At 40.0% G+C, this 12,637-nt stretch overlaps 1 long non-coding RNA gene across 1 annotated transcript in view; it reads right to left on the reverse strand.

Annotated features, from left to right (window-relative positions):
• The window catches only part of LOC108350991 (uncharacterized), a 186,940-nt gene that overhangs the window by 81,185 nt on the left and 93,118 nt on the right, over positions 1–12,637 (reverse strand). The window contains exon 5 of the long non-coding RNA XR_001837981.3: positions 6,357–6,383. This is a non-coding gene — a long non-coding RNA (uncharacterized LOC108350991). The remainder of the gene's footprint in view (positions 1–6,356; positions 6,384–12,637) is intronic.

The following is a 12,637-nucleotide window of genomic DNA, read 5'->3' on the forward strand; positions in this document are numbered from 1 at the left end:
TGGCTAGAACTTCAAGAACTATATTGAATAAGTAGGGAGAGAGTGGGCAGCCTTGTCTAGTCCCTGATTTTAGTGGGATTGCTTCAAGTTTCTCTCCATTTAGTTTAATGTTAGCAACTGGTTTGCTGTATATGGCTTTTACTATGTTTAGGTATGGGCCTTGAATTCCTATTCTTTCCAGGACTTTTATCATGAAGGGGTGTTGAATTTTGTCAAATGCTTTTTCAGCATCTAATGAAATGATCATGTGGTTTTGTTCTTTCAGTTTGTTTATATAATGGATCATGTTGATGGTTTTCCGTATATTAAACCATCCCTGCATGCCTGGGATGAAGCCTACTTGATCATGGTGGATGATTGTTTTGATGTGCTCTTGGATTCGGTTTGCCAGAATTTTATTGAGTATTTTTGCGTCGATATTCATAAGGGAAATTGGTCTGAAGTTCTCTTTCTTTGTTGGGTCTTTGTGTGGTTTAGGTATAAGAGTAATTGTGGCTTCATAGAAGGAATTCAGTGGTGCTCAGTCTGGCCCTGGGCTCTTTTTGGTTGGGAGACCTTTAATGACTGCTTCTATTTCCTTAGGAGTTATGGGGTTGTTTAACTGGTTTATCTGTTCCTGATTTAACTTCGGTACCTGGTATCTGTCTAGGAAATTGTCCATTTCCTGCAGATTTTCAAGTTTTGTTGAATATAGGCGTTTATAGTAAGATCTGATGATTTTTTGAATATCCTCTGAATCTGTAGTTATGTCTCCCTTTTCTTTTCTGATTTTGTTAATTTGGACACACTCTCTGTGTCCTCTCGTTAGTCTGGCTAAGGGTTTATCTATCTTCTTGATTTTCTCAAAGAACCAACTTTTGTTTCTGTTGATTCCTTCTATGGTCCTTTCTGTTTCTACTTGGTTGATTTCAGCTCTGAGTTTGATTATTTCCTGCCTTCTACTCCTCCTGGGTGTATTTGCTTCTTTTTGTTCTAGAGCTTTTAGGTGTGCTGTCAAGCTGCTGACATATGCTCTTTCCTGTTTCTTTCTGCAGGCACTCGGCGCTATGAGTTTTCCTCTTAGCACAGCTTTCATTGTGTCCCATAAGTTTGGGTATGTTGTATCTTCATTTTCATTAAATTCTAAAAAGTTTTTAATTTCTTTCTTTATTTCTTCCTTGAACAGGTTATCATTGAGTAGAGCATTGTTCAATTTCCATGTATATGTGGGCATTCTTCCCTTATTGTTGTTGAAGACCAGTTTTAGGTCGTGGTGGTCTGATAGCACGCATGGGATTATTTCTATCTTTCTGTACCTGTTGAGGCCCGTTTTTTGACCAATTATATGGTCAATTTTGGAGAAAGTACCATGAGGAGCTGAGAAGAAGGTATATCCTTTTGCTTTAGGATAGAATGTTCTATAAATATCTGTTAAGTCCATTTGGCTCATGACTTCTCTTAGTCTGTCTACGTCTCTGTTTAATTTCTGTTTCCATGATCTGTCCATTGATGAGAGTGGGGTGTTGGAATCTCCTACTATTATTGTGTGAGGTACAATGTGTGTTTTGAGCTTTAGTAAGGTTTCTTTTCCGTATGTAGGTGCCCTTGTATTTGGGGCATAGATATTTAGGATTGAGAGTTCATCTTGGTGGATTTTTCCTTTGATGAATATGAAGTGTCCTTCCTTATCTTTTTTGATGACTTTTAGTTGAAAATTGATTTTATTTGATATTAGAATGGCTACTCCAGCTTGCTTCTTCTGACCATTTGCTTGGAAAGTTGTTTTCTAGCCTTTCACTCTGAGGTAGTGTCTGTCTTTGTCTCTGAGGTGTATTTCCTGTAGGCAGCAGAATGCAGGGTCCTCGTTGCGTATCCAGTTTGTTAATCTATGTCTTTTTATTGGGGAGTTGAGGCCATTGATGTTGAGAGATATTAAGGAATAGTGATTATTGCTTCCTGTTATATTCATATTTGGATATGAGGTTATGTTTGTGTGCTTTTCTTCTCTTTGTTCTGTTGCCAAGATGATTATTTCCTTGCTTCTTCTAGGGTATAGCTTGCCTCCTTATGTTTGGCTTTACCATTCATTATCCTTTATAGTGCTGGATTTGTAGAAAGATATTGTGTAAATTTGGTTTTGTCATGGAATATCTTGGTTTCTCCATCTATGTTAATTGAGAGTTTTGCAGGATACAGTAACCTGGGCTGGCATTTGTGGAGAAGTTGACATTTTAACCCTGCTGCTAAGACTCCTCTTTCCTCATCATACTTTTCCTAATAATTATCTTATATTTTCTTAGCTACTGACTTCATTTTTAATTACATTACAGTTGTTGAACCATATGTTAAGTAAGATCAATAGTGTCAAAGATTCAAACAAATTTTATTCTATTGATATGAATTTTATATTTATTCTGACATATTTTTATATATTTTATATAACTTATTCAATGAGATAATGCATCTATAGCACATAGCTCAGGGTAAAAAGAATGTGGGCTCACAAAGACAGAAGTGACAGTCACAGAGCCTGCATGGGTCTGAGCTTGGTCCTCCGCACATACGTTATAGTCGTGTAGCTTGGAGTTTTATGGGACTCAGTAGGAGTGGGGGATAGTGTTTCTGACTCTTTTGCCTGCTCTTGCTGTTTTCTTCTACTGGGTTATCTCATCCAACCTTGATATAGGGTTTGTGCCATGCCTTATTGTAACGTGTTATGCGTGTTCAGTTGATATCACTGAAAGACCTGGTCTTTTCTGAAGGGAAACAAAGGAGGAATCAATTGGAGGGCAGAGGGCAGATGGAAGGGGTAATGGGAGGAGAGGAAGAAAGGGAAACTATGGTCCATATGTATTGTATGAGAGAATTACAAAACACAGTATTAATCAATGAAATGTCTGGCTGTATTACTTTCCATGATGTTCTATCCTCCTCTGTGACTTTTCCACCCTAAAGCAGTTCTCAACAGTTAAGCAACATACAACATACTTGAGAAGCTTGGTACAAGAAATTTTTTATCTAAGAAAACCACGTGTTCTTCACTTCACACAAGCTTCCAAGTAGGACTACCCTGCTGTTCCAAGGAGGAAAACTACTTTTGGAATTGACTCATAGCAGAGCTGTTTGATAAAGGATAGTAGGGGTTATATGTGCAAGAGAATATCTTAAGAGGCACAATCCCAAGAGGTGACAAGAAATAACAGAACTGATTTTAATATTATATTAATATTGATCATTCTACATATTTAATTATACAGCTATTACAGCATATAAAAGAATGCAATTTATTAATCTAATGTGTCCCAATACTTTCTACATATAATTAATAACTTTTGCTTGTTGTTGTCTTCTTCTTTTTGTGGGAGGGGGAGGTACCAAGGATGGGGGCATGAGCCTGGGAGAACTGGAAAGTGAGTGTGCTCGTGGTACATGATGTGAAATTCCCAAATAATCAAATACTTCATAATACAAATATTATGAAAGAAAAGAAAGTTGCTGAAGTATCTTATATTTCTCTTCTTTACATCTGAAAAAATTTAAATATAGTGAACAAATTTTACATGTACAGCACATCACATCTCTATTTGGACCAGTGGCCACTGAAGTAACTAGAAGTGAGAATAGAGAGATGGTTCAGTGATTAAGAGCACTACAGGCTCCTGTAGAAGACCTAATTTTGGCTTCCAGCACTCACATGGCTGCTCACAACTGTCTGCACTCCAGCTTCAGGAGATCTCATGATGCCCTCTGGCTTCCACAAGCATAGCACATATGTATACAGACATACATGCAGGTATCCATGCACTCCACAGAATATAAAATAATATACTTAAAACAAGTCTTTAGGAACCCTGTGTAGATAACAGTTACCAAATACGACCAAGCAGTCCTAGAACAAAGTGTCAGGCACATAAGTTCTAAAGTAAAATTGTCTATTAACATTTAGAGCATTTTAATTTTGGTAATGCTATCTGAAAAAAATATGTATATGTATTTCATCTCAGCAAAGTATAGTAACTCACACATCTGCTCTCAGCCCTTAGAAAGCTGAGGCAGGGGCATTGCTTCAACTTTGAGGCCAATTTGGACTATGGTGTACAAATTTTCTCAAGACAACAGAAGAAGTCTCATTTCAACTTTCTGTATGCAGATGAATTTTGGGAGGTTGGTGCTTCTGCATGTATGCACTGCTGCTTGTCATTGTGCCTACAATGTGCAGCTGTGCTGGTTATTTGTCAGCTTGATGCAAACTAGCGTCAAGAGGAAGAGGGAGCCTTGTTGGAGGAACTGCCTCCATCAGATTAGCCTGTTGGTATATCTGTGGGGCATTTTCTTCATGATGGTTGATGTGGAAGAAACTAGCCTACTGTGCATGTTGCTGTCCCTAGGCAGTGGTCCTCAGTTGTAAAAGAAAGCAGGATGAGGAAGCCATGGGAAGCAAGGCAGTAAGCAGTATTCCTCCATGGTCTCTGATACAGTTTTGGCCTCCAGGTTCCTATACTGAGTTCCTGCTCTGACTTCCCTCAGTGACAGACTATGACCTCGGGGTTGTAACATGAAATAAACCCTTTGTCACCCAAGTTTTTATTTGCTCATGGTATTAATGACAGCAGCAGAGACGCAAACTGGGATGATAACCCATGTGCTTCACTCTTCTAAGGAAACCTATGAAATCTCTCATTGGAACTGCAATATAAATCACTTTAGAGAATGCAATTGTCCCTTCCAATCTTTGGTGCTGGTAGGAACCCCAGGGAACCTTTCTCAGGAAGTTCTGGTTCTCCTGATTTCCCAAGTCTGAGTAGGTATTAGCTAATAATTGCCAATGACTCCATGGCTAGGAGGGGGAAAGAACAGGTCTTCTGATGACAGCTCTATACCAATATCATGCTGCCTTCAAGTAGTTGGCATTGCAAGCATCACCAAGAGTTGAATGGATGCAAGAGACTGACAAAAGAGCAACTAAAAATAACATTAAAATAGTTTCCTCTTAAAATTATATCTAAAAAGACAGGGAATAATGAAGTAAAAACCCAAACTTTTTATTTTAGTAATATTTTCAAAACATGTATTATCAGAGTTAAAATATATTAAATACACTTATAATATTGAAGTTACACGTACACAAATATGCAGGCTGTGCACTCACAGTGATGTGTGGAGGGGTGTGGGAGGTTCTCTGGTAAAGTGCTGTCAATTGCTACTTCTGGATAGTTGGATTTGACATTTCAATTTTGCACATGTATATCTTTCCAATATTAATTCCTTTTATGTTGACAGAGTTTTGATTATATTCAGCTCTTCTTCCCTCAACTCTTCCAAAATCCACCCCTCTCCCTACCTACTCACCCGATTTTGTGTCCTGCTTTTTTGTTTTTCTTTTAAGTACTCAAGACCAATTTGTGCTGCCAAAAAATTATGGCTTCCCCCAGGCAACCCACACTGCAGTGCGTTACCTTGAACACTTAGAAAAAAGTGTTCCCTTTCCCAGCAGCTAGTAGTTATCAACACTGCATAGCTAGGAGTGTAAGAAATGGAGAACTCCTTCTTCGTGCCGGGATTTGATCTGGACTTGCACAGGTTTCGTGCATGCTGTTGAAATTCCTGAGTGCATATGTGTAGCTGTCCTGCTGTGTCCAGAAGATACTTTTTCCTTGAGGTCATCTATCTCTGGCTCATAAAGTCTTTCTGTCCCCCTTTCTGCAGCAACTCTTGGGAGTAGGATTGTGGTATATTTTTTCCCTTTGGGGCTAAGAATACTGCTGTCTCTTATTCTCTGCACCTTGCCCAGTTGTGGTTCTCTATTAATTACTACCTACTACAAGTAGAAGTTTCTCAGATGAGGATTGAGAGACACATTGACCTATGCATAATGATAAGTCATTAGGAATTGGTTTAACACTATGACAATTTAGCAGTATGATACTAGTAGGGTCTCTCCTAGGACATGAGACCCAGCTAACCATAGATACTTGGATTGATAATAATATGAGGATTGGGTTTCCTTTTGTAGACTCCAGCTAACCTTTTGTACATGCCATGAGTATGTCCACAATAGACACTTCTGGTCCATATTAAATCAATGTTAACTTCTTAACATGATTAGGAACATTTTGATTTCAAAGTTAATTTGAACAGTTTCTAGTAAAGGGTGAAATAAGAGTAAAGAGAAATAATCTAGTAAAAAATAAAACGTAGAGAATTTAGTACTACCCAGATAGACATCATGCTGGTCAGTATCTAGTATTTAGTTAGCCCTGGAGTGATACCAAGAGTCCTACTCAGTGAGAGATAACGTACAATAGCTAAACTAAAAATCAAAATTCATCAATAACAACAAAAGCTGGGATCATTTGTGCTTGAAATAGCTCACGTACCAGGATTCATGGGCCCAGATTTCTCACCTAAAATGTGAATGGAAACAGCATTCAATAAATACCATACAAGATGGAGCTAAATGCTAAAATACATAGTTTATTACAACCCCATTATTTAACAAAATTTGACTTACCAGTTGTATTTATGGATGTTCTAATTCCTGGTGATTTAACTATAACCAAAACATCCCACCAATACACTGATGGCGTTTCAGTGAAGGGAAATAATAAAACATAAAACCATGATCTGAAATCATATGGGAGGGAAGCCTTTGTTAATGGAGAATGACTGACAGCTACTACCCACTGACCTATGGGAGAAGTCACTTTAGAAGGCAGTGTCAAACAGAGAACTGAGGGAAACCATGGAGCAGGACACTGTGTGACAAATAAGCATAAAGAGGCTCAGCACCATTGAGCAATCAGCTGAATCTGGGCATCTCTTAAACGACGGTTTCACATTTCAACATCTAAAGGTTAATGTCCTAACTGCCCCTTCTAGGCCATATACTTCATGGAGGGAGGACTCTTCAGTGTTGACACATTTGAAATAGCTCATACTGCCAAGAATGCCGTGAGTCAGTTGATACAATATGTCACTTGCTCACTGGTCTGGCAGATGATACAGTAAAAAGTGGCATCAGGAAGAGCAGAATGTTAGCCGCCTCTGTGGGAAGATGCTCGTGAGGCACTTAACGTGCAGAAATGAACAGGAAGTGGCAGGACCATTTGCTCTTTCTAGTTTTCAGAATGAAGCATCTGGTGTTTACCAGGCTTGGTGTGCTCCTGAGTTGTCCCAGTGTTCTGCAGATGAGTTTGCTCATTATTGGGGACAAGGGGGGCGGGGGGCAAACAAACTCACTGTTGTAATTTCTCAAAGAAAGCACAAAGTTTCACTCTTTTTCAGACATTTGTCATGAGCCAACCATCACTGTGTTCTTTCAAAGCTGCCAGAAAAGCTGGAAATGGGAAGGGAATGATGACTGATGTATTGCTCACTTCTCTTCTGAACAGTCTACTTTGTCTGCTTTCATCCTTACAATAGCAAGTTTTGACTTTGCTTATTTTCATTTAACAAAATTGTTTTGAGCATTATTCATGTAACTTGTTTTGTTTGATATTCTTGATTGCCAATTTGACCTCATCTGGAACTATAACCCCAAAATGGAGGGCACCCAGAAGATTTTTTTTTTTTGCTTAATTTAAAGTAGGAAGATCTATTTCTACTCTGGATATTTGAGTTAGCAAGGCAAGTGCCTTTAAGCCAAATCTTGAGGTGGGATGACACACCTTTAATCTGGGCTACCCCTTCTGCTGAGAGCCAGTATAAGGACATGGAAGGAGAAGCTTTGCTCTTTGCCTGTTTGTTCTCACTTTGCCAGCAAATACATTCCTTCACTGGCATTAGAACCTCCTCCTCCTCCTTCTCCTCCTCTTCCTCCTCCTCCTTCTCCTCCTCCTCCTCCTCCTCCTCCTCCTTCAAATTCCAGTGTCTACTGAAGACCTGAGACAACCAGCCTTGTCAACTTCTGGATTCTTGGCCTTTGCATTCATATGTATAGGAGAACAAAACTGATTCAGTCTGTAAGTTTGGCTACTCTAGATAACCTTGACCAATATACATTTATAAATAGATAATTTATGTTATTGCACATAATGTTTCATTGTTTGGACATGCTCTAATTCTTTCCCTATCCATGATGGATCTGGGCTTTCAATTTAAGGCAGTTAGAAGCACATGGAAGTTTGCATAAGCCTGTGTCCTAGCAATGGAAATGATGGGCCATGCTGCGGTATATAAGCAACATTACCAGGAACTGCCCAGCTACCTCCTAGTGTCAGTTTTACTATTTCCATTCCCACCAGTAGCATGCGCAGTTTCAGGCACTCAAGTTCCTCACCAGGACTTGATCAGACTGGTATTTCATTTAGCCCACTGTAGTAGGCACATAAATTTTCTGGTGACAGTGACAATAACTAACTTTATGTGCTATTAAAATGTCTTAGCAAGTACCTGCTAGGGGGCTCAGTGGGCAAAAGCACTTGTCATGTAGACTTGGCATCCGAGGTTCAATCCCAGTGAAAGGAGAGAACAAACTCCCAAGGTTGTCCTCTGATCTCCACACTCATCACTTCACAGGTTCATCCCCCACGCAGACAAACATCACACACATACACATGAAGAGTGATAAAAATTTAAATTAGTAACTTGTTCCTGTACTCTTTGTCAAGAAAATGATTTTAACCCTGGGCTGCTTTTGCACTTTTGTCAAATATCAGGTGTCTTTTCTGTGTATCTGCTTATAGACTCTACTAGTGAAGAGTGTTTCTTATTGCCAAGTCATGATAAATATTAATAATTATTAATAAATATAATAAATAAATTTAAAAACAGTAACATGAAAGCTGGCAGCAAAGCAATGGTCCATACAATTGCAGTGTCTTAGTGATTTTTCAGTTGCTGTGATAAAACACTCCAAACAAAAGCACCTTACAGAAGAAAGGCTTTATTTTAGCTTATGGCTCCCTCATAGCCAAAAGACTTCCCACAGTAGTAGGAGCAAAATGCTGATGGAGGGAGGCAATGGAGCGAGGAGATGGAGGGAGGAAGGAAGAAGGAAGGGAGGAAGGGGGTCAACAAGAAACAAGACAAAACTATAAAACTTCAAATCTCTCACCAATGATAAACTTCTTCCAACAAGGTTCTGTCTCCTTAAGGTTATACAACCTTTTCAGTTGGTGCCACCAACTGGAAACCCAGTGTTCAAATGGATGAGCCAATGGGGACATTTCTCACTGACACACCCACAGGCTGCAATTGCAGATAAGGTAAGCTGTGGTTGCATTTTGAATCTCAGTGTTAATGATATCTGCATTGTTCATTTATTATAAGTGAATATGACAGAAAAACAGGTTTTGGTAGCAGAAGTTTAGTGTAAGCGATGAGAGAACAAAGATGTCACTTGGAAATATGGGAAAGAATTCATGAATAAAGAGTTTTGTGGAGATAATATTGCTGGTGCCAAGAAGTGCATGCTGACAGGAGCCTGATATAGCTGTCTCCTGAGAGACTCTGCCAGAGCATGACAAATACAGAGGTGAATGCTAGCAGCAAACCATTGAACTGAGAAACTGTGTCCCTATTGGAGGAGTTAGAGAAAGGATTGAAGGAGCTGAAGGAGCTGAAGGAGCTTGCAACTCCATAAAAACAACATCAACCAACCAGAGCTCCCAGGGACTAAACCACTACCCAAAGAGTATACATGGGGGTTTGGGGATTTAGCTCAGTGGTAGAGTGCTTGCCTAGGAAGCGCAAGGCCCTGGGTTCGGTCCCCAGCTCCAAAAAAAGGAACCAAAAAAAAAAGAGTATACATGGACTGACCCATGGTTCCAGCTGCATATGTAGCCTTGTTGGGCACCAATGGGAGGAGAAGCCCTTGGTCCTGCCAAGACTGGACTCCCCAGTGTAAGGGAATGTCAAGGTGGGGAGGCAGGAAGGCTTGGGTGTTTGGGGAGGAGGAACACCCTCATAGAAGAAGGGGAAGGGGGATGGGAGAGAGAGTTTATGGACAGGAAACTGAGAAAGGGGATAATATTTGAAATGTAAATAAAAGTAGCCAATTAAGCCCCCTCCAAAAAAAGTCAAAAGGTCCTAATGTCGACTCTGGGTGTTTTGAGTTTGACAGTCACAGAGAACATGTGAGTTGGGTGGGTGTTGGCTGGAGAGAGGAGAGCATAGTAGTGAAGACACTCAGGTAGATAAAACTAGACAGGACTATGTCAGAAACTAGGACCCAAAATTTGCCCAGCCTTCAAGATGCAGAGATTAAGAGTGAGTAGAGATTGAAGTAATGGCCAGCCAATGACTGCCCCATTCCATGGAAAAGAGCCAACGCTTGACACTATTAATGATACTATGCTATGCTTACATTGAGGACCCTAGTCTAACTGTCTTCTGAGAGACTTCATCCAGAAGCTGATGGAAACAGATGCAGAGACCCACAGCCAAATAATAGACAGAGGTCACGGAGTCTTGTGAAGGACTTGGGAAGGATTAAGGAAGCTGGATTAAGGAAGAAGACTAATGTAGGCCATGAGGGCTCACAGAGACTGAAACACCAACCAAAGAAGCACACATGGGCTGGATAGGTGCCCTACATATAAATAGCGGATGCGCAGCTTGGTCTTTATGTGGGTCTCCCAGCAATTGGAGTAGGACTGTCTGACTCTGCTGCCTGCCTTTGGATCTCTTCCCTCTAGCTGAGCGCCTTCCCTGGCCTCATTGGGAGAGGATGCACTTGTTCTTCTGAGACTTGATGTGCCAGGACAGTTTGATTCACTGAGTAGAAGGGGAAGGGAGAAAAGAGCTGGGAGGTGGTGGCAGGATGTTACTGGGAGGAGAGAAGGGATGGGGTACACTCAGAAGATAAAATGAATTAAGCAAACAAAGTTAAAGAAGCTTTGCACATTGACAAGTGCCTCCAACCTCAACACTAAGAAAGCTGAAGGAGGATAATGAGTTTGAATCCAAACTAAACTACACAAAGAAATCCTGTCTAAACTATCTCTTTGTATTAATAAGATCATCACAATGGCAAAAGTATAATGTTAAGGAGGAGAGACCAGAGAAAAAGTTCATGAAAGCACAATCAAAAGAAATTCAACTCATGCAGCTAATGAACAGATATTTCAAACTGGAAATCATTAGTACCAAATATTTTCAATCAGTTGAATAAGCCAGAGTTGAGAATTGATTCTTGGAGTGGATCTCCAACACTCACGTAAACAAGAGTTAGTTAGCATCGTTTATCTGCTACAGGAAGTCAGGGACAGGAGGCTCTCTGGCACTTGCTGCTTAGACAGTCTAGCCAATTTAGCAAGATGCAGGCTAATGAGAGATCCAGCATTAAAAAACACAAGATAAAGAGCAATCAAGAAAGACACCCAGCGGGGTTGGGGATTTGGCTCAGTGGTAGAGCCCTTGCCTAGCAACCGCAAGGCCCTGGGTTCGGTCCCCAGCTCCGAAAACAAAAACAAAAACAAAAACAAAAAAAAAACAACAAGAAAGACACCCAACATCAACCCTAGACTGCACACATACCTGTACAGTACTTTCCCCAACATCATCATTACAAGTTGTAACTTGTTTGTTTAGAGGGATAATGCTGCTACCATGGGAAAGCCTGGTACTGTGAAACACCAATGGAGAGATTTAAACAATCCAGCAGCTGAAAAGGTTCCCCATTACTTTATAAACATATGTATCTCGATGGTGTTTTCTAAGGTCTAGAGTGTTAGCTATCCATTCCCATACTCATTTATCTACCCTGTCCTGCCATCTGTACCCTTCCTTGTCCTTCTTGCTCTGTTATTTGCCATTCTCTCCTTCATACTTCCTATGGTTCTACTTACCCTCTTTGAGGCTCTCCACCAACTACCATAAGGCCTCCAACTCCAACCCACCTCCATCTAGAAGGTCCCTTTACTGTTTTTCTGCCTTCTGTGGAGATTCCAATTTAAACACATACAAATTTAAAGGTTCAAAGCAGATCCACACACAAAAAAGCATGCAACATTTGGTTTTTTCTAAATCTGGGAGACCTCCCTCAGGATATAATATTCCCAGGTTCTATCCATAGAACTTTCATAACTTCATTTTTCTTAGCACCTGAATATTTTTTGTGTGAATTATCACATTTTAATTACCCTATTGTGAATATAGCAATAATAAGGAGAATGCCTCTCCTAGACATCATAGGCAATAAAAGTGCAGTGCCCGGTACTGGTTACCTATTTTGAAGAAAATTTGTCTTTGGTATCAATGGGGACTCCTAGACCTATCCTCACTATTACAGTCTATTGCTATTCCTCTTGGTTACCCTCAATAACTTTCTATTTTTAGACACACCACACGTTTACATCATAGAACACAGAAAGATTGAAATTGCTACTGATTTATCCCTGTCGCCTGGCTTTCATGATGTTAGAAAGCACTGTGCATGTAATTAATAGTTTTTCCCAGCTGGGAATTCTGAAAGCCATGAATAACAGAAGGCCTAAAAAGGTATACAAACTGGTACAGTAGTGGCAGAATTGTTAGGGGAGTAACCAACCATTTTCTGATTGGTTTTAAGGCCACTGCTGTGGCTTTAAATGATCTACAAGTCAGAGCTCTCACCTACACCATTAATGAAACAAAAAACCCATAGTTAGCTAGATCATAACACCATGGAAAGAACTGCTAGATGGATACAATATGAATACAACTCCTAATAACTTTT

This window comes from Rattus norvegicus, chromosome 5 (assembly GCF_036323735.1).
Source record: "Rattus norvegicus strain BN/NHsdMcwi chromosome 5, GRCr8, whole genome shotgun sequence".
Classification (NCBI taxonomy): Eukaryota; Metazoa; Chordata; class Mammalia; order Rodentia; family Muridae; genus Rattus; species Rattus norvegicus.